The sequence below is a fragment of the Salmo salar genome, chromosome ssa14 (genome assembly GCF_905237065.1).
Source record: "Salmo salar chromosome ssa14, Ssal_v3.1, whole genome shotgun sequence".
Lineage (NCBI taxonomy): Eukaryota > Metazoa > Chordata > Actinopteri > Salmoniformes > Salmonidae > Salmo > Salmo salar.
This window is the reverse complement of record NC_059455.1, coordinates 89,178,810-89,197,693: the sequence shown is the minus strand read 5'-3', so window position 1 is coordinate 89,197,693 and position 18,884 is coordinate 89,178,810.

The window sequence follows — 18,884 nt, the reverse complement described above, 5'->3', positions numbered from 1 at the left end:
TGTTGTAGGACATGCTAGGTTCTCTGATGGAATATTGTTGTAGGACATGCTAGGTGTGCTCTGATGAAATGTCGCAGATGCTAGGTGTGCTCTAAAGGAATGTTTTAGTGGGACATGCTAGGTGTGCTCTGATGGAATGTTGTTGTCGGACATGCTAGGTGTTCTCTGATGGAACATTGTTGAAGGACATGCTAGGTGTACTCTGACTTAATGTTGTTGTAGGACATGCTAGGTATTCTCTGATGGAACATTGTTGAAGGACATGCTAGGTGTACTCTGATTTAATGTTGTTGTAGGACATGCTATGTGTGCTCTGATGGAATTTTGTTGTAGGACATGCTAGGTGCCCTGTGATAGAATGTTGTTGTCGGACATGCTTGGTGTGCTCCGATGGAATGTTGTTGTTGGTCATGCTATGTGTGCTCTGATGGAATGTTGTTGTCGGACATGCTAGGTGTGCTCCGACTGAATGTTGTTGTAGGACATTCTCAGTGTGCACTGATGGAATGTTGTTGTAGGACATGCTATGTGTGCACTGATGGAATGTTGTTGTAGGACATGCTATGTGTACTCTGATGGAATGTTGTTGTAGGACATGCTATGTGTGCTCTGAAGGAATGTATTTGTAGGACCTGTTAGGTGTGCTCTGATGGAATGTTGTTGTCAGACAGGCTAGGTGTGCTCTGATGGAATGTTGTTGTAGGACATGCTATGTGTGATCTGATTGAATTTTGATGTAGGACATGCTAGCTGTGCTCTGATGGAATGCTGTTGTTGGACATGTTAGATGTGCTCTGATGGAATGCTGTTGTTGGAGATACTAGGTGTGCTCTGATGCAATGTTGTAGGACATGCTATGTGTGCTCTGATGGAATGTTGTTGTAGGACATGCTAGGTGTGCTCTGATGGAATGTTGTTGTAGGACATGCTAGGTGTGCTGTGATGGAATGTTGTTGTAGGACATGCTAGGTGTGCTCTGATGAAATGTTGTCGGAGATGCTAGGTGTGCTCTGATGGAATGTTGTTGTGGAACATGCTAGGTGTGATCTGATGAACTGTTGTTGTAGGACATATTAGGTGTGCTCTGATATAATGTTGTTGTCAGACATGCTAGGTGTGCTCTGATGGAATGTTGTTATAGGACATGCTAGGTGTTTACTGATGGAATGTTGTTGTAGGACATGCTAGGTGTGCTCTGATGAAATGTTGTTGTAGGACATGCTAGGTGTGCTCTGATGGAATGTTGTTGTAGGACATGCTAGGTGTGCTCTGATGGAATGTTGTAGTAGGACATGCTAGGTGTGCTCTGATGGAATGTTGTTGTGGGACATGCTAGGTGTGCTCTGATGGAATGTTGTTGTAGGACATGCTAGGTGTGCTCTGATGGAATGTTGTTGTTGTAGGACATGCTAGGTGTGGTCTGACGGAATATTGTTGTATGACATGCTAGGTGTGCTCTGATGAAATGTTGTCGCAGATGCTAGGTGTGCTCTAAAGGAATGTTTTAGTGGGACATGCTAGGTGTGCTCTGATGGAATGTTGTTGTCGGACATGCTAGGTGTTCTCTGATGGAACATTGTTGAAGGACATGCTAGGTGTACTCTGACTTAATGTTGTTGTAGGACATGCTAGGTATTCTCTGATAGAACATTGTTGAAGGACATGCGAGGTGTACTCTGATTTAATGTTGTTGTAGGACATGCTAGGTGTGCTCTGATGGAATGTTGTTGTGGGACATGCTAGGTGTGCTCTGATGGAATGTTGTTGTTGTAGGACATGCTAGGTGTGGTCTGACGGAATATTGTTGTATGACATGCTAGGTGTGCTCTGATGGAATGTTGTCTGACATGCTAGGTGTGCTCTGATGGAATGTTGTTGTAGGACATGCTAGGTGTGCTCTGATGGAATGTTGTAGTGGGACATGCTAGGTGTGCTCTGATGGAATGTTGTTTTTGGACATGCTATGTGTGCTCTGAAGGAATGTATTTGTAGGACCTGCTAGGTGTGCTCTGATGGAATGTTGTTGTCAGACAGGCTAGGTGTGCTCTGATGGAATGTGGTTGTAGGACATGCTATGTGTGCTCTGATGGAATGTTGTTGTAGGACATGCTAGGTGTGCTCTGATGGAATGTTGTTGTAGGACATGCTATGTGTGATCTGATTGAATTTTGTTGTAGGACATGCTAGCTGTGCTCTGATGGAATGTTGTTGTGGGACATGTTAGATGTGCTCTGATGGAATGCTGTTGTTGGACATACTAGGTGTGCTCTGATGCAATGTTGTAGGACATGCTATGTGTGCTCTGATGGAATGTTGTTGTAGGACATGCTAGGTGTGCTCTGATGGAATGTTGTTGTAGGACATGCTAGGTGTGCTGTGATGGAATGTTGTTGTAGGACATGCTAGGTGTGCTCTGATGAAATGTTGTTGTAGGACATGTTAGGTGTGCTCTGATATAATGTTGTTGTCAGACATGCTAGGTGTTTACTGATGGAATGTTGTTGTAGGACATGCTAGGTGTGCTCTGATGAAATGTTGTTGTAGGACATGCTAGGTGTGCTCTGATGGAATGTTGTTGTAGGACATGCTAGGTGTGCTCTGATGGAATGTTGTAGTAGGACATGCTAGGTGTGCTCTGATGGAATGTTGTTGTGGGACATGCTAGGTGTGCTCTGATGGAATGTTGTTGTAGGACATGCTAGGTGTGCTCTGACGGAATGTTGTTGTTGTAGGACATGCTAGGTGTGGTCTGACGGAATATTGTTGTATGACATGCTAGGTGTGCTCTGATGGAATGTTGTCTGACATGCTAGGTGTGCTCTGATGGAATATTGTTGTAGGACATGCTAGGTTCTCTGATGGAATATTGTTGTAGGACATGCTAGGTGTGCTCTGATGAAATGTTGTCGCAGATATTAGGTGTGCTCTAAAGGAATGTTTTAGTGGGACATGCTAGGTGTGCTCTGATGGAATGTTGTTGTCGGACATGCTAGGTGTTCTCTGATGGAACATTGTTGAAGGACATGCTAGGTGTACTCTGACTTAATGTTGTTGTAGGACATGCTAGGTATTCTCTGATGGAACATTGTTGAAGGACATGCGAGGTGTACTCTGATTTAATGTTGTTGTAGGACATGCTATGTGTGCTCTGATGGAATGTTGTTGTCGGACATGCTAGGTGTGCTCCGACTGAATGTTGTTGTAGGACATTCTCAGTGTGCACTGATGGAATGTTGTTGTAGGACATGCTAGGTGTGCTCTGATGGAATGTTGTAGTGGGACATGCTAGGTGTGCTCTGATGGAATCTTGTTTTTGGACATGCTATGTGTGCTCTGAAGGAATGTATTTGTAGGACCTGCTAGGTGTGCTCTGATGGAATGTTGTTGTCATTCAGGCTATGTGTGCTCTGATGGAATGTGGTTCTAGGACATGCTATGTGTGCTCTGATGGAATGTTGTTGTAGGACATGCTAGGTGTGCTCTGATGGAATGTTGTTGTTTGACACGCTAGGTGTGCACTGATGGAATGTTGTTGTCGGACATGCTAGGTGTGCTTCGACAGAATGTTGCTGTAGGACATTCTTGGTGTGCTCTGATGGAATGTTGTTGTAGGACATGCTAGGTGTGCTCTGATGGAATGTTGTTGTTGGTCATGCTATGTGTGCTCTGATGGAATGTTGTTGTCGGACATGCTAGGTGTGCTCCGACTGAATGTTGTTGTAGGACATTCTCAGTGTGCTCTGATGGAATGTTGTTGTAGGACATGCTATGTGTACTCTGATGGAATGTTGTTGTAGGACATGCTAGGTGTGCTCTGATGGAATGTTGTGATGGGACATGCTAGGTGTGCTCTGATGGAATGTTGTTTTTGGACATGCTATGTGTGCTCTGAAGGAATGTATTTGTAGGACCTGCTAGGTGTGCTCTGATGGAATGTTTTTGTCAGACAGGCTAGGTGTGCTCTGATGGAATGTGGTTGTAGGACATGCTAGGTGTGCTCTGACTTAATGTTGTTGTAGGACATGCTAGGTATTCTCTGATGGAATGTTGTTGTTTGACACGCTAGGTGTGCACTGATGGAATGTTGTTGTCGGACATGCTAGGTGTGCTTCGACAGAATGTTGCTGTAGGACATTCTTGGTGTGCTCTGATGGAATGTTGTTGTAGGACATGCTAGGTGTGCTCTGATGGAATGTTGTTGTAGGACATGCTATGTGTGCTCTGATTGAATTTTGTTGTAGGACATGCTAGCTGTGCTCTGATGGAATGTTGTTGTGGGACATGTTAGATGTGCTCTGATGGAATGCTGTTGTTGGACATACTAGGTGTGCTCTGATGCAATGTTGTAGGACATGCTATGTGTGCTCTGATGGAATGTTGTTGTAGGACATGCTAGGTGTGCTCTGATGGAATGTTGTTGTAGGACATGCTAGGTGTGCTCTGATGGAATGTTGTTGTAGGACATGCTAGGTGTGCTCTGATGAAATGTTGTCGGAGATGCTAGGTGTGCTCTGATGGAATGTTGTTGTGGGACATGCTAGGTGTGCTCTGATGAAATGTTGTTGTAGGACATACTAGGTGTGCTCTGATGGAATGTTGTTGTCAGACATGCTAGGTGTGCTCTGATGGAATGTTGTTGTTGTAGGACATGCTAGGTGTGGTCTGACGGAATATTGTTGTATGACATGCTAGGTGTGCTCTGATGGAATGTTGTTGTAGGACATGCTAGGTGTGCTCTGATGGAATATTGTTGTAGGACATGCTAGGTGTGCTCTGATGGAATGTTTTAGTAGGACATGCTAGGTGTGCTCTGATGGAATGTTTTAGTAGGACATGCTAGGTGTGCTCTGATGGAATGTTGTTGTAGGACATGCTGGCTGTGCTCTGATGGAATGTTGTTGTCGGACATGCTAGGTGTGCTCTGATGGAATGTTGTTGTAGGACATGCTAGGTGTGCCTTGATGGAATGTTGTAGTAGGACCTGCTAGGTGTGCTCTGATGGAATGTTTTTGTCAGACAGGCTAGGTGTGCTCTGATGGAATGTGGTTGTAGGACATGCTAGGTGTGCTCTGACTTAATGTTGTTGTAGGACATGCTAGGTATTCTCTGATGGAATGTTGTTGTTTGACACGCTAGGTGTGCACTGATGGAATGTTGTTGTCGGACATGCTAGGTGTGCTTCGACAGAATGTTGCTGTAGGACATTCTTGGTGTGCTCTGATGGAATGTTGTTGTAGGACATGCTATGTGTGCTCTGATTGAATTTTGTTGTAGGACATGCTAGCTGTGCTCTGATGGAATGTTGTTGTGGGACATGTTAGATGTGCTCTGATGGAATGCTGTTGTTGGACATACTAGGTGTGCTCTGATGCAATGTTGTAGGACATGCTATGTGTGCTCTGATGGAATGTTGTTGTAGGACATGCTAGGTGTGCTCTGATGGAATGTTGTTGTAGGACATGCTAGGTGTGCTCTGATGGAATGTTGTTGTAGGACATGCTAGGTGTGCTCTGATGAAATGTTGTCGGAGATGCTAGGTGTGCTCTGATGGAATGTTGTTGTGGAACATGCTAGGTGTGCTCTGATGAAATGTTGTTGTAGGACATACTAGGTGTGCTCTGATGGAATGTTGTTGTAGGACATACTAGGTGTGCTCTGATGGAATGTTGTTGTAGGACATGTTAGGTGTGCTCTGATGGAATGTTGTTGTCAGACATGCTAGGTGTTTACTTATGGAATGTTGTTGTAGGACATGCTAGGTGTGCTCTGATGAAATGTTGTTGTAGGACATGCTAGGTGTGCTCTGATGGAATGTTGTAGTAGGACATGCTAGGTGTGCTCTGATGGAATGTTGTTGTGGGACATGCTAGGTGTGCTCTGATGGAATGTTGTTGTTGTAGGACATGCTAGGTGTGGTCTGACGGAATATTGTTGTATGACATGCTAGGTGTGCTCTGATGGAATGTTGTCTGACATGCTAGGTGTGCTCTGATGGAATGTTGTTGTAGGACATGCTAGGTGTGCTCTGATGGAATATTGTTGTAGGACATGCTAGGTGTGCTCTGATGGAATGTTTTAGTAGGACATGCTAGGTGTGCTCTGATGGAATGTTTTAGTAGGACATGCTAGGTGTGCTCTGATGGAATGTTGTTGTAGGACATGCTGGCTGTGCTCTGATGGAATGTTGTTGTCGGACATGCTAGGTGTGCTCTGATGGAATGTTGTTGTAGGACATGCTAGGTGTGCCTTGATGGAATGTTGTAGTAGGACATGCTAGGTTTGCTCTGATGGAATGTTGTTGTCGGACATGCTAGGTGTGCTCCGACTGAATGTTGTTGTAGGACATTCTCAGTGTGCACTGATGGAATGTGGTTGTAGGACATGCTATGTGTGCTCTGATGGAATGTTGTTGTAGGACATGCTAGGTGTGCTCTGATGGAATGTTGTTGTTTGACACGCTAGGTGTGCACTGATGGAATGTTGTTGTCGGACATGCTAGGTGTGCTTCGACAGAATGTTGCTTTAGGACATTCTTGGTGTGCTCTGATGGAATGTTGTTGTAGGACATGCTAGGTGTGCTCTGATGGAATGTTGTTGTTGGACATACTAGGTGTGCTCTGACGCAATGTTGTAGGACATGCTATGTGTGCTCTGATGGAATGTTGTTGTAGGACATGCTAGCTGTGCTCTGATGGAATGTTGTTGTGGGACATGTTAGATGTGCTCTGATGGAATGCTGTTGTTGGACATACTAGGTGTGCTCTGACGCAATGTTGTAGGACATGCTATGTGTGCTCTGATGGAATGTTGTTGTAGGACATGCTAGCTGTGCTCTGATGGAATGTTGTTGTAGGACATGCTAGGTGTGCTCTGATGGAATGTTTTTGTAGGACATGCTAGGTGTGCTCTGATGGAATGTTGTTGTTGTAGGACATGCTAGGTGTGCTCTGATGGAATATTGTTGTAGGACATGCTATGTGTGCTCTGATGGAATGTTTTAGTAGGACATGCTAGGTGTGCTCTGATGGAATGTTGTAGTAGGACATGCTAGGTGTATTCTGATGGAATGTTGTTGTAGGACATGCTAGGTGTGCCTTGATGGAATGTTGTAGTAGGACATGCTAGGTTTGCTCTGATGGAATGTTGTTTTTGGACATGCTATGTGTGCTCTGATTGAATATTGTTGTAGGACATGCTGGCTGTGCTCTGATGGAATGTTGTTGTCGGACATGTTAGATGTGCTCTGATGGAATGCTGTTGTTGGACATACTAGGTGTGCTCTGATGGAATGTTGTTGGACATGCTATGTGCGCTCTGATGGAATGTTGTTGTAGGACATGCTAGGTGTGCTCTGATGGAATGTTGTTGTAGGACATGCTGGGTGTGCTCTGATGGAATGTTGTTGTAGGACATGCTAGGTGTCCTCTGATGAAATGTTGTTGTCGGACATTCTAGGTGTCCTCTGATGTAATGTTGTTGATGGACATGCTATGTGTGCTCTGATGGGATGTTGTTGTCGGACATGCTAGGTTTGCTCTGACTGAATGTTGTTGTTGGACATTCTATGTGTGCTCTGATGGAATGTTGTTGTAGGACACGCTAGGTGTGCTCTGATGGAATGTTGTTGTTTGACACGCTAGGTGTGCACTGATGGAATGTTGTTGTCGGACATGCTAGGTTTGCTTCGAGAGAATGTTGCTGTAGGACATTCTAGGTGTGCTCTGATGGAATGTTGTTGTAGGACACGCTAGGTGTGCTGTGATGGAATGTTGTTGTAGGACATGCTAGGTGTGCTCTGATGAAATGTTGTGGGAGATGCTAGGTGTGCTCTGATGGAATGTTGTTGTGGGACATGTTAGCTGTGCTCTGATGGAATATTGTTGTTGGAAACGCTAGGTGTGCTCTGATGGAATGTTGTAGTAGGACATGCTTGGTGCGCTCTGATTGAAAGTTGTCGGACATGCTAAGTGTGCTCTGATGGAATGTTGTTGTAGGACACGCTAGGTGGGCTCTGATGGAATGTTGTTGTAGGACATTCTAGGTGTGCTCTGATGGAATGTTGTTGTAGGACATTCTAGGTGTGCTCTGATGGAATGTTGTAGTAGGACATGCTTGGTGCGCTCTGATTGAATGTTGTCGGACATGCTAGGTGTCCTCTGATGGAATGTTGTTTTTGGACATGCTATGTGTGCTCTGAAGGAATGTATTTGTAGGACCTGCTAGGTGTGCTCTGATGGAATGTTGTTGTCAGACAGGCTAGGTGTGCTCTGATGGAATGTGGTTGTAGGACATGCTATGTGTGCTCTGATGGAATGTTGTTGTAGGACATGCTAGGTGTGCTCTGATGGAATGTTGTTGTAGGACATGCTAGGTGTGCTCTGATGGAATGTTGTTGCGGACATGCTAGGTGTGCTCCGACAGAATGTTGCTGTAGGACATTCTTGGTGTGCTCTGATGGAATGTTGTTGTAGGACATGCTAGCTGTGCTCTGATGGAATGTTGTTGTGGGACATGTTATGTGTGCATTGATGGAATGTTGTTGTAGAACATGCTAGCTGTGCTCTGATGGAATGTTGTTGTGGGACATGTTATGTGTGCTCTGATGTAATGCTGTTGTTGGACATACTTGGTGTGCTCTGATGGAATGTTGTAGGACATGCTATGTGTGCTCTGATGAAATGTTGTTGTAGGACATGCTAGGTGTGCTCTGATGGAATGTTGTTATAGGACATGCTAGGTGTGCTCTGATGGAATGTTCTTGTAGGACATGCTAGGTGTCCTCTGATTTAATGTTGTTGTAGGACATGCTATGTGTGCTCTGATGGAATTTTGTTGTAGGACATTCTAGGTGTCCTGTGATAGAATGTTGTTGTCGGACATGCTTGGTGTGCTCTGATGGAATGTTGTTGTAGGACATGATAGGTGTGCTCTGATGGAATATTGTTGTCGGACATGCTAGGTGTGCTCCGACTGAATGTTGTTGTAGGACATTCTCAGTGTGCTCTGATGGAATGTTGTTGTAGGACATGCTATGTGTACTCTGATGGAATGTTGTTGTAGGACATGTTAGATGTGCTCTGATGGAATGTTGTAGTAGGACATGCTAGGTGTGCTCTGATGGAATGTTGTTTTTGGACATGCTATGTGTGCTCTGAAGGAATGTATTTGTAGGACCTGCTATGTGTGCTCTGATGGAATGTTGTTGTCAGACAGGCTAGGTGTGCTCTGATGGAATGTGGTTGTAGGACATGCTATGTGTGCTCTGATGGAATGTTGTTGTAGGACATGCTAGGTGTGCTCTGATGGAATGTTGTTGTTTGACACGCTAGGTGTGCTCTGATGGAATGTTGTTGTCGGACATGCTAGGTGTGCTCCGACAGAATGTTGCTGTAGTACATTCTTGGTGTGCTCTGATGGAATGTTGTTGTAGGACATGCTATGTGTGCTCTGATTGAATTTTGTTGTAGGACATGCTAGCTGTGCTCTGATGGAATGTTGTTGTAGGACATGCTAGGTGTGCTCTGATGGAATGTTGTTTTTGGACATGCTATGTGTGCTCTGATTGAATATTGTTGTAGGACATGCTAGCTGTGCTCTGATGGAATGTTGTTGTCGGACATGCTAGCTGTGCTCTGATGGAATGTTGTTGTCGGACATGTTAGATGTGCTCTGATGGAATGCTGTTGTTGGACATACTAGGTGTGCTCTGATGGAATGTTGTAGGACATGCTATGTGCGCTCTGATGGAATGTTGTTGTAGGACATGCTAGGTGTGCTCTGATGGAATGTTGTTGTAGGACATGCTAGGTGTGCTCTGATGGAATGTTGTTGTAGGACATGCTCGGTGTCCTCTGATGAAATGTTGTTGTCGGACATTCTAGGTGTCCTCTGATGTAATGTTGTTGATGGACATGCTATGTGTGCTCTGATGGGATGTTGTTGTCGGACATGCTAGGTGTGCTCTGATGGGATGTTGTTGTAGGACATGCCAGGTGTGCTGTGATGGAATGTTTTTGTAGGACATGCTAGGTGTGCTCTGATGAAATGTTGTGGGAGATGCTAGGTGTGCTCTAGTGGAATGTTGTTGTAGGACACGCTAGGTGGGCTCTGATGGAATGTTGTTGTAGGACATTCTAGGTGTGCTCTGATGGAATGTTGTTGTAGGACATGCTAGGTGTGCTCTGATGGAATGTTGTAGTAGGACATGCTTGGTGCGCTCTGATTGAATGTTGTCGGACATGCTAGGTGTGCTCTGATGGAATGTTGTTTTTGGACATGCTATGTGTGCTCTGAAGGAATGTATTTGTAGGACCTGCTAGGTGTGCTCTGATGGAATGTTGTTGTCAGACAGGCTAGGTGTGCTCTGATGGAATGTGGTTGTAGGACATGCTATGTGTGCTCTGATGGAATGTTGTTGTAGGACATGCTAGGTGTGCTCTGATGGAATGTTGTTGTTTGACACGCTAGGTGTGCTCTGATGGAATGTTGTAGGACATGCTAGGTGTGCTCTGATGGAATGTTGTTGTAGGACATGCTAGGTGTGCTCTGATGGAATGTTGTTGTAGGACATGCTAGGTGTGCTCTGATGGAATGTTGTAGTAGGACATGCTAAGTGTGCTCTGATGGAATGTTGTTTTTGGACATGCTATGTGTGCTCTGATTGAATTTTGTTGTAGGACATGCTAGCTGTGCTCTGATTGAATTTTGTTGTAGGACATGCTAGCTGTGCTCTGATGGAATGTTGTTGTGGGACATGTTATGTGTGCATTGATGGAATGTTGTTGTAGAACATGCTAGCTTTGCTCTGATGGAATGTTGTTGTGGGACATGTTATGTGTGCTCTGATGTAATGCTGTTGTTGGACATACTTGGTGTGCTCTGATGGAATGTTGTAGGACATGCTAGGTGTGCTCTGATGAAATGTTGTTGTAGGACATGCTAGGTGTGCTCTGATGGAATGTTGTTGTAGGACATGCTAGGTGTGCTCTGATGGAATGTTGTTGTAGGACATGCTAGGTGTGCTCTGATGGAATGTTGTTGTAGGACATGCTAGGTGTGCTCTGATGGAATGTTGTTGTAGGACATGCTAGGTGTGCTCTGATGGAATGTTGTTGTCGGACATGCTAGGTGTGCTCCGACTGAATGTTGTTGTAGGACATTCTCAGTGTACTCTGATGGAATGTTGTTGTAGGACATGCTATGTGTGCTCTGAAGGAATGTATTTGTAGGACCTGCTATGTGTGCTCTGATGGAATGTTGTTGTCAGACAGGCTAGGTGTGCTCTGATGGAATGTGGTTGTAGGACATGCTATGTGTGCTCTGATGGAATGTTGTTGTAGGACATGCTATGTGTGCTCTGATGGAATGTTGTTGTAGGACATGCTAGGTGTGCTCTGATGGAATGTTGTTGTTTGACACGCTAGGTGTGCTCTGATGGAATGTTGTTGTCGGACATGCTAGGTGTTCTCTGATGGAACATTGTTGAAGGACATGCTAGGTGTACTCTGACTTAATGTTGTTGTAGGACATGCTAGGTATTCTCTGATGGAACATTGTTGAAGGACATGCTAGGTGTACTCTGATTTAATGTTGTTGTAGGACATGCTATGTGTGCTCTGATGTAATTTTGTTGTAGGACATGCTAGGTGCCCTGTGATGGAATGTTGTTGTCGTACATGCTTGGTGTGCTCCGATGGAATGTTGTTGTTGGTCATGCTATGTGTGCTCTGATGGAATGTTGTAGTGGGACATGCTAGGTGTGCTCTGATGGAATGTTGTTGTCAGACAGGCTAGGTGTGCTCTGATGGAATGTGGTTGTAGGACATGCTATGTGTGCTCTGATGGAATGTTGTTGTAGGACATGCTAGGTGTGCTCTGATGGAATGTTGTTGTTTGACACGCTAGGTGTGCTCTGATGGAATGTTGTTGTCGGACATGCTAGGTGTGCTCCGACAGAATGTTGCTGTAGGACATTCTTGGTGTGCTCTGATGGAATGTTGTTGTAGGACATGCTAGGTGTGCTCTGATGGAATGTTGTTGTAGGACATGCTATGTGTGCTCTGATTGAATTTTGTTGTAGGACATGCTAGCTGTGCTCTGATGGAATGTTGTTGTGGGACATGTTAGATGTGCTCTGATGGAATGCTGTTGTTGGACATACTAGGTGTGCTCTGATGCAATGTTGTAGGACATGGTATGTGTGCTCTGATGGAATGTTGTTGTAGGACATGCTAGGTGTGCTCTGATTGAATGCTGTTGTAGGACATGCTAGGTGTGCTCTGATGGAATGTTGTTGTAGGACATGCTAGGTGTGCTCTGATGAAATGTTGTCGGAGATGCTAGGTGTGCTCTGATGGAATGTCGTTGTGGGACATTGCTAGGTGTGCTCTGATGGAATGTTGTTGTAGGACATGTTAGGTGTGCTCTGATGGAATGTTGTTGTCAGACAGGCTAGGTGTGCACTGATGGAATATTGTTGTAGGACATGCTAGGTGTGCTCTGATGGAATGTTGTTGTCAGACAGGCTAGGTGTGCTCTGATGGAATGTGGTTGTAGGACATGCTATGTGTGCTCTGATGGAATGTTGTTGTAGGACATGCTAGGTGTGCTCTGATGGAATGTTGTTGTTTGACACGCTAGGTGTGCACTGATGGAATGTTGTTGTAGGACATGCTAGGTGTGCTCTGATGGAATGTTGTTGTAGGACATGTTAGATGTGCTCTGATGGAATGTTGTAGTAGGACATGCTAGGTGTGCTCTGATGGAATGTTGTTTTTGGACATGCTATGTGTGCTCTGAAGGAATGTATTTGTAGGACCTGCTAGGTGTGCTCTGATGGAATGTTGTTGTCAGACAGGCTAGGTGTGCTCTGATGGAATGTTGTTGTAGGACATGCTATGTGTGCTCTGATGGAATGTTGTTGTAGGACATGCTAGGTGTGCTCTGATGGAATGTTGTTGTCGGACATGCTAGGTGTTCTCTGATGGAACATTGTTGAAGGACATGCTAGGTGTGCTCTGACTTAATGTTGTTGTAGGACATGCTAGGTATTCTCTGATGGAACATTGTTGAAGGACATGCTAGGTGTACTCTGATTTAATGTTGTTGTAGGACATGCTATGTGTGCTCTGATGGAATTTTGTTGTAGGACATGCTAGGTGCCCTGTGATGGAATGTTGTTGTCAGACAGGCTAGGTGTGCTCTGATGGAATGTGGTTGTAGGACATGCTATGTGTGCTCTGATGGAATGTTGTTGTAGGACATGCTAGGTGTGCTCTGATGGAATGTTGTTGTTTGACACGCTAGGTGTGCTCTGATGGAATGTTGTAGGACATGCTAGGTGTGCTCTGATGGAATGTTGTTGTAGGACATGCTAGGTATGCTCTGATGGAATGTTGTTGTAGGACATGCTAGGTGTGCTCTGATGGAATGTTGTAGTAGGACATGCTAGGTGTGCTCTGATGGAATGTTGTTGTTGGACATGCTATGTGTGCTCTGATGGAATGTTGTTGTAGGACATGCTAGCTGTGCTCTGATGGAATGTTGTTGTGGGACATGTTATGTGTGCATTGATGGAATGTTGTTGTAGAACATGCTAGCTGTGCTCTGATGGAATGTTGTTGTGGGACATGTTATGTGTGCTCTGATGTAATGCTGTTGTTGGACATACTTGGTGTGCTCTGATGGAATGTTGTAGGACATGCTAGGTGTGCTCTGATGAAATGTTGTTGTAGGACATGCTAGGTGTGCTCTGATGGAATGTTGTTATAGGACATGCTAGGTGTGCTCTGATGGAATGTTCTTGTAGGACATGCTAGGTGTGCTCTGATGGAATGTTGTAGTAGGACATGCTAAGTGTGCTCTGATGGAATGTTGTTGTAGGACATGCTAGGTGTGCTCTGATGGAATGTTGTTGTCGGACATGCTAGGTGTGCTCCGACTGAATGTTGTTGTAGGACATTCTCAGTGTGCTCTGATGGAATGTTGTTGTAGGACATGCTATGTGTACTCTGATGGAATGTTGTTGTAGGACATGCTATGTGTGCTCTGAAGGAATGTATTTGTAGGACCTGCTATGTGTGCTCTGATGGAATGTTGTTGTCAGACAGGCTAGGTGTGCTCTGATGGAATGTGGTTGTAGGACATGCTATGTGTGCTCTGATGGAATGTTGTTGTAGGACATGCTAGGTGTGCTCTGATGGAATGTTGTTGTTTGACACGCCAGGTGTGCTCTGATGGAATGTTGTTGTCGGACATGCTAGGTGTTCTCTGATGGAACATTGTTGAAGGACATGCTAGGTGTACTCTGACTTAATGTTGTTGTAGGACATGCTAGGTATTCTCTGATGGAACATTGTTGTAGGACATGCTAGGTGTACTCTGATTGAATGTTGTTGTAGGACATGCTATGTGTGCTCTGATGGAATTTTGTTGTAGGACATGCTAGGTGCCCTGTGATGGAATGTTGTTGTCGTACATGCTTGGTGTGCTCCGATGGAATGTTGTTGTTGGTCATGCTATGTGTGCTCTGATGGAATGTTGTTGTCGGACATGCTAGGTGTGCTCTGATGGAATGTTGTTGTCAGACAGGCTAGGTGTGCTCTGATGGAATGTTGTTGTAGGACACGCTATGTGGGCTCTGATGGAATGTTGTTGTAGGACATTCTAGGTGTGCTCTGATTGAATGCTGTTGTAGGACATGCTAGGTGTGCTCTGATGGAATGTTGTTGTAGGACATGCTAGGTGTGCTCTGATGAAATGTTGTCGGAGATGCTAGGTGTGCTCTGATGGAATGTCGTTGTGGGACATTGCTAGGTGTGCTCTGATGGAATGTTGTTGTAGGACATGTTAGGTGTGCTCTGATGGAATATTGTTGTTGGAAATGCTAGGTGTGCTCTGATGGAATGTTGTAGTAGGACATGCTTGTTGTGCTCTGATTGAATGTTGTCGGACATGCTATGTGTGCTCTGATGGAATGTTGTTGTCGGACACGCTAGGTGTGCTCTGATAGAATGTTGTTGTAGGACATTCTAGGTGTGCTCTGATGGAATGTTGTTGTAGGACATGCTAGGTGTGCTCTGATGGAATGTTGTTGTAGGACACGCTATGTGTGCTCTGATGGAATGTTGTTGTAGGACATGCTAGGTGTGCTCTGATGGAATGTTGTTGTAGGACATGCTAGGTGTGCTCTGATTGAATGTTGTTGTAGGACATGCTAGGTGTGCTCTGATGGAATGTTGTTGTAGGACATGCTAGGTGTGCTCTGATGGAATGTTGTCGGACATGCTAGGTGTGCTCTGATGGAATGTCGTTGTAGGGACATGCTAGGTGTGCTCTGATGGAATGTTGTTGTAGGACATGCTAGGTGTGCTCTGATGGAATGTTGTTGTTGGACATGCTAGGTGTGCTCTGATGGAATGTTGTTGTAGGACATTCTATGTGTGCTCTGATGGAATGTTGTCGGACATGCTATGTGTGCTCTGATGGAATGTTGTTGTAGGACACGCTAGGTGTGCTCTGATAGAATGTTGTTGTAGGACATTCTAGGTGTGCTCTGATGGAATGTTGTTGTAGGACATGCTAGGTGTGCTCTGATGGAATGTTGTTGTAGGACACGCTAGGTGTGCTCTGATGGAATTTTGTTGTAGGACATGCTAGGTGTGCTCTGATGGAATGTTGTTGTAGGACATTCTAGGTGTGCTCTGATGGAATGTTGTTGTAGGACATTCTAGGTGTGCTCTGATGGAATGTTGTTGTTGGACATGCTAGGTGTGGTCTGACGGAATATTGTTGTAGGACATGCTAGGTGTGCTCTGATGGAATGTTGTTGTAGGACATGCTAGGTGTGCTCTGATGGAATGTTGTTGTCGGACAGGCTAGGTGTGCACTGATGGAATGTTGTTGTAGGACATGCTATGTGTGCTCTGATGGAATTTTGTTGTAGGACATGCTAGGTGCGCTCTGATGGAATGTTGTTGTCGGACATGCTAGGTGTGCTCTGATGGAATGTTGTTGTAGGACATGCTAGGTGTGCTCTGATGGAATGTTGTTGTCGGACATGCTTGGTGTGCTCTGATGGAATGTTGTTGTCGGACATGCTAGTTGTGCTCTGATGGAATGTTGTTGTAGGACATGCTATGTGTGCTCTGACGGAATGTTGTTGTAGGACATTCTAGGTGTGCTCTGATGGAATGCTGTTGTAGGACATGCTAGGTGTGCTCTGATGGAATGTTGTTGTAGGACATGCTAGGTGTGCTCTGATGAAATGTTGTGGGAGATGCTAGGTGTGCTCTGATGGAATGTTGTTGTGGGACATGCTAGGTGTGCTCTGATGGAATGTTGTTGTAGGACATGTTAGGTGTGCTCTGATGGAATATTGTTGTTGGAAACGCTAGGTGTGCTCTGATGGAATGTTGTAGTAGGACATGCTTGGTGCGCTCTGATTGAATGTTGTCGGACATGCTATGTGTGCTCTGATGGAATGTTGTTGTAGGACACGCTAGGTGTGCTCTGATAGAATGTTGTTGTAGGACATTCTAGGTGTGCTCTGATGGAATGTTGTTGTAGGACATGCTAGGTGTGCTCTGATGGAATGTTGTTGTAGGACACGCTATGTGGGCTCTGATGGAATGTTGTTGTAGGACATGCTAGGTGTGCTCTGATGGAATGTTGTTGTAGGACATGCTAGGTGTGCTCTGATTGAATGTTGTTGTAGGACATGCTAGGTGTGCTCTGATGGAATGTTATTGTAGGACATGCTAGGTGTGCTCTGATGAAATGTTGTCGGAGATGCTAGGTGTGCTCTGATGGAATGTCGTTGTGGGACATTGCTAGGTGTGCTCTGATGGAATGTTGTTGTAGGACATGTTAGGTGTGCTCTGATGGAATATTGTTGTTGGAAATGCTAGGTGTGCTCTGATGGAATGTTGTAGTAGGACATTCTTGTGTGCTCTGATGGAATGTTGTCGGACATGCTATGTGTGCTCTGATGGAATGTTGTTGTAGGACACGCTAGGTGGGCTCTGATAGAATGTTGTTGTAGGACATTCTAGGTGTGCTCTGATGGAATGTTGTTGTAGGACATGCTAGGTGTGCTCTGATGGAATGTTGTTGTAGGACACGCTATGTGGGCTCTGATGGAATGTTGTTGTAGGACATGCTAGGTGTGCTCTGATGGAATGTTGTTGTAGGACATTCTAGGTGTGCTCTGATGGAATGTTGTTGTAGGACATTCTAGGTGTGCTCTGATGGAATGTTGTTGTTGGACATGCTAGGTGTGGTCTGACGGAATATTGTTGTAGGACATGCTAGGTGTGCACTGATGGAATATTGTTGTAGGACATGCTAGGTGTGCTCTGATGGAATGTTGTTGTCGGACAGGCTAGGTGTGCACTGATGGAATGTTGTTGTAGGACATGCTAGGTGTGCTCTGATGGAATGTTGTTGTAGGACATGCTAGGTGTGCTCTGATGGAATGTTGTTGTAGGACATGTTAGGTGTGCTCTGATGGAATGTTGTAGTAGGACATGCTAGGTGTGCTCTGATAGAATGTTGTTTTTGGACATGCTAGGTGTGCTCTGATGGAATGTTGTTTTTGGACATGCTATGTGTGCTCTGAAGGAATGTATTTGTAGGACCTGCTATGTGTGCTCTGATGGAATGTTGTTGTCAGACAGGCTAGGTGTGCTCTGATGGAATGTGGTTGTAGGACATGCTATGTGTGCTCTGATGGAATGTTGTTGTAGGACATGCTAGGTGTGCTCTGATGGAATGTTGTTGTCGGACATGCTAGGTGTTCTCTGATGGAACATTGTTGAAGGACATGCTAGGTGTACTCTGACTTAATGTTGTTGTAGGACATGCTAGGTATTCTCTGATGGAACATTGTTGAAGGACATGCTAGGTGTACTCTGATTTAATGTTGTTGTAGGACATGCTATGTGTGCTCTGATGGAATTTTGTTGTAGGACATGCTAGGTGCCCTGTGATGGAATGTTGTTGTCGTACATGCTTGGTGTGCTCTGATGGAATGTTGTAGTGGGACATGCTAGGTGTGCTCTGATGGAATGTTGTTGTCAGACAGGCTAGGTGTGCTCTGATGGAATGTGGTTGTAGGACAGGCTAGGTGTGCTCTGATGGAATGTTGTTGTAGGACATGCTAGGTGTGCTCTGATGGAATGTTGTTGTTTGACACGCTAGGTGTGCACTGATGGAATGTTGTTGTCGGACATGCTAGGTGTGCTCTGATGGAATGTTGTTGTAGGACATGCTATGTGTGCTCTGATTGAATTTTGTTGTAGGACATGCTAGCTGTGCTCTGATGGAATGTTGTTGTGGGACATGTTAGATGTGCTCTGATGGAATGCTGTTGTTGGACATGCTAGGTGTGCTCTGATTGAATGTTGTTGTAGGACATGCTAGGTGTGCTCTGATTGAATGTTGTTGTAGGACATGCTAGGTGTGCTCTGATGCAATGTTGTAGGACATGCTATGTGTGCTCTGATGGAATGTTGTTGTAGGACATGCTAGGTGTGCTCTGATTGAATGTTGTTGTAGGACATGCTAGGTGTGCTCTGATGGAATGTTGTTGTAGGACATGCTAGGTGTGCTCTGATGGAATGTTGTTGTAGGACATGCTAGGTGTGCTCTGATGAAATGTTGTTGTAGGACATGCTAGGTGTGCTCTGATGAAATGTTGTCGGAGATGCTAGGTGTGCTCTGATGGAATGTCGTTGTGGGACATTGCTAGGTGTGCTCTGATGGAATGTTGTTGTAGGACATGTTAGGTGTGCTCTGATGGAATATTGTTGTTGGAAATGCTAGGTGTGCTCTGATGGAATGTTGTAGTAGGACATTCTTGTTGGCTCTGATTGAATGTTGTCGGA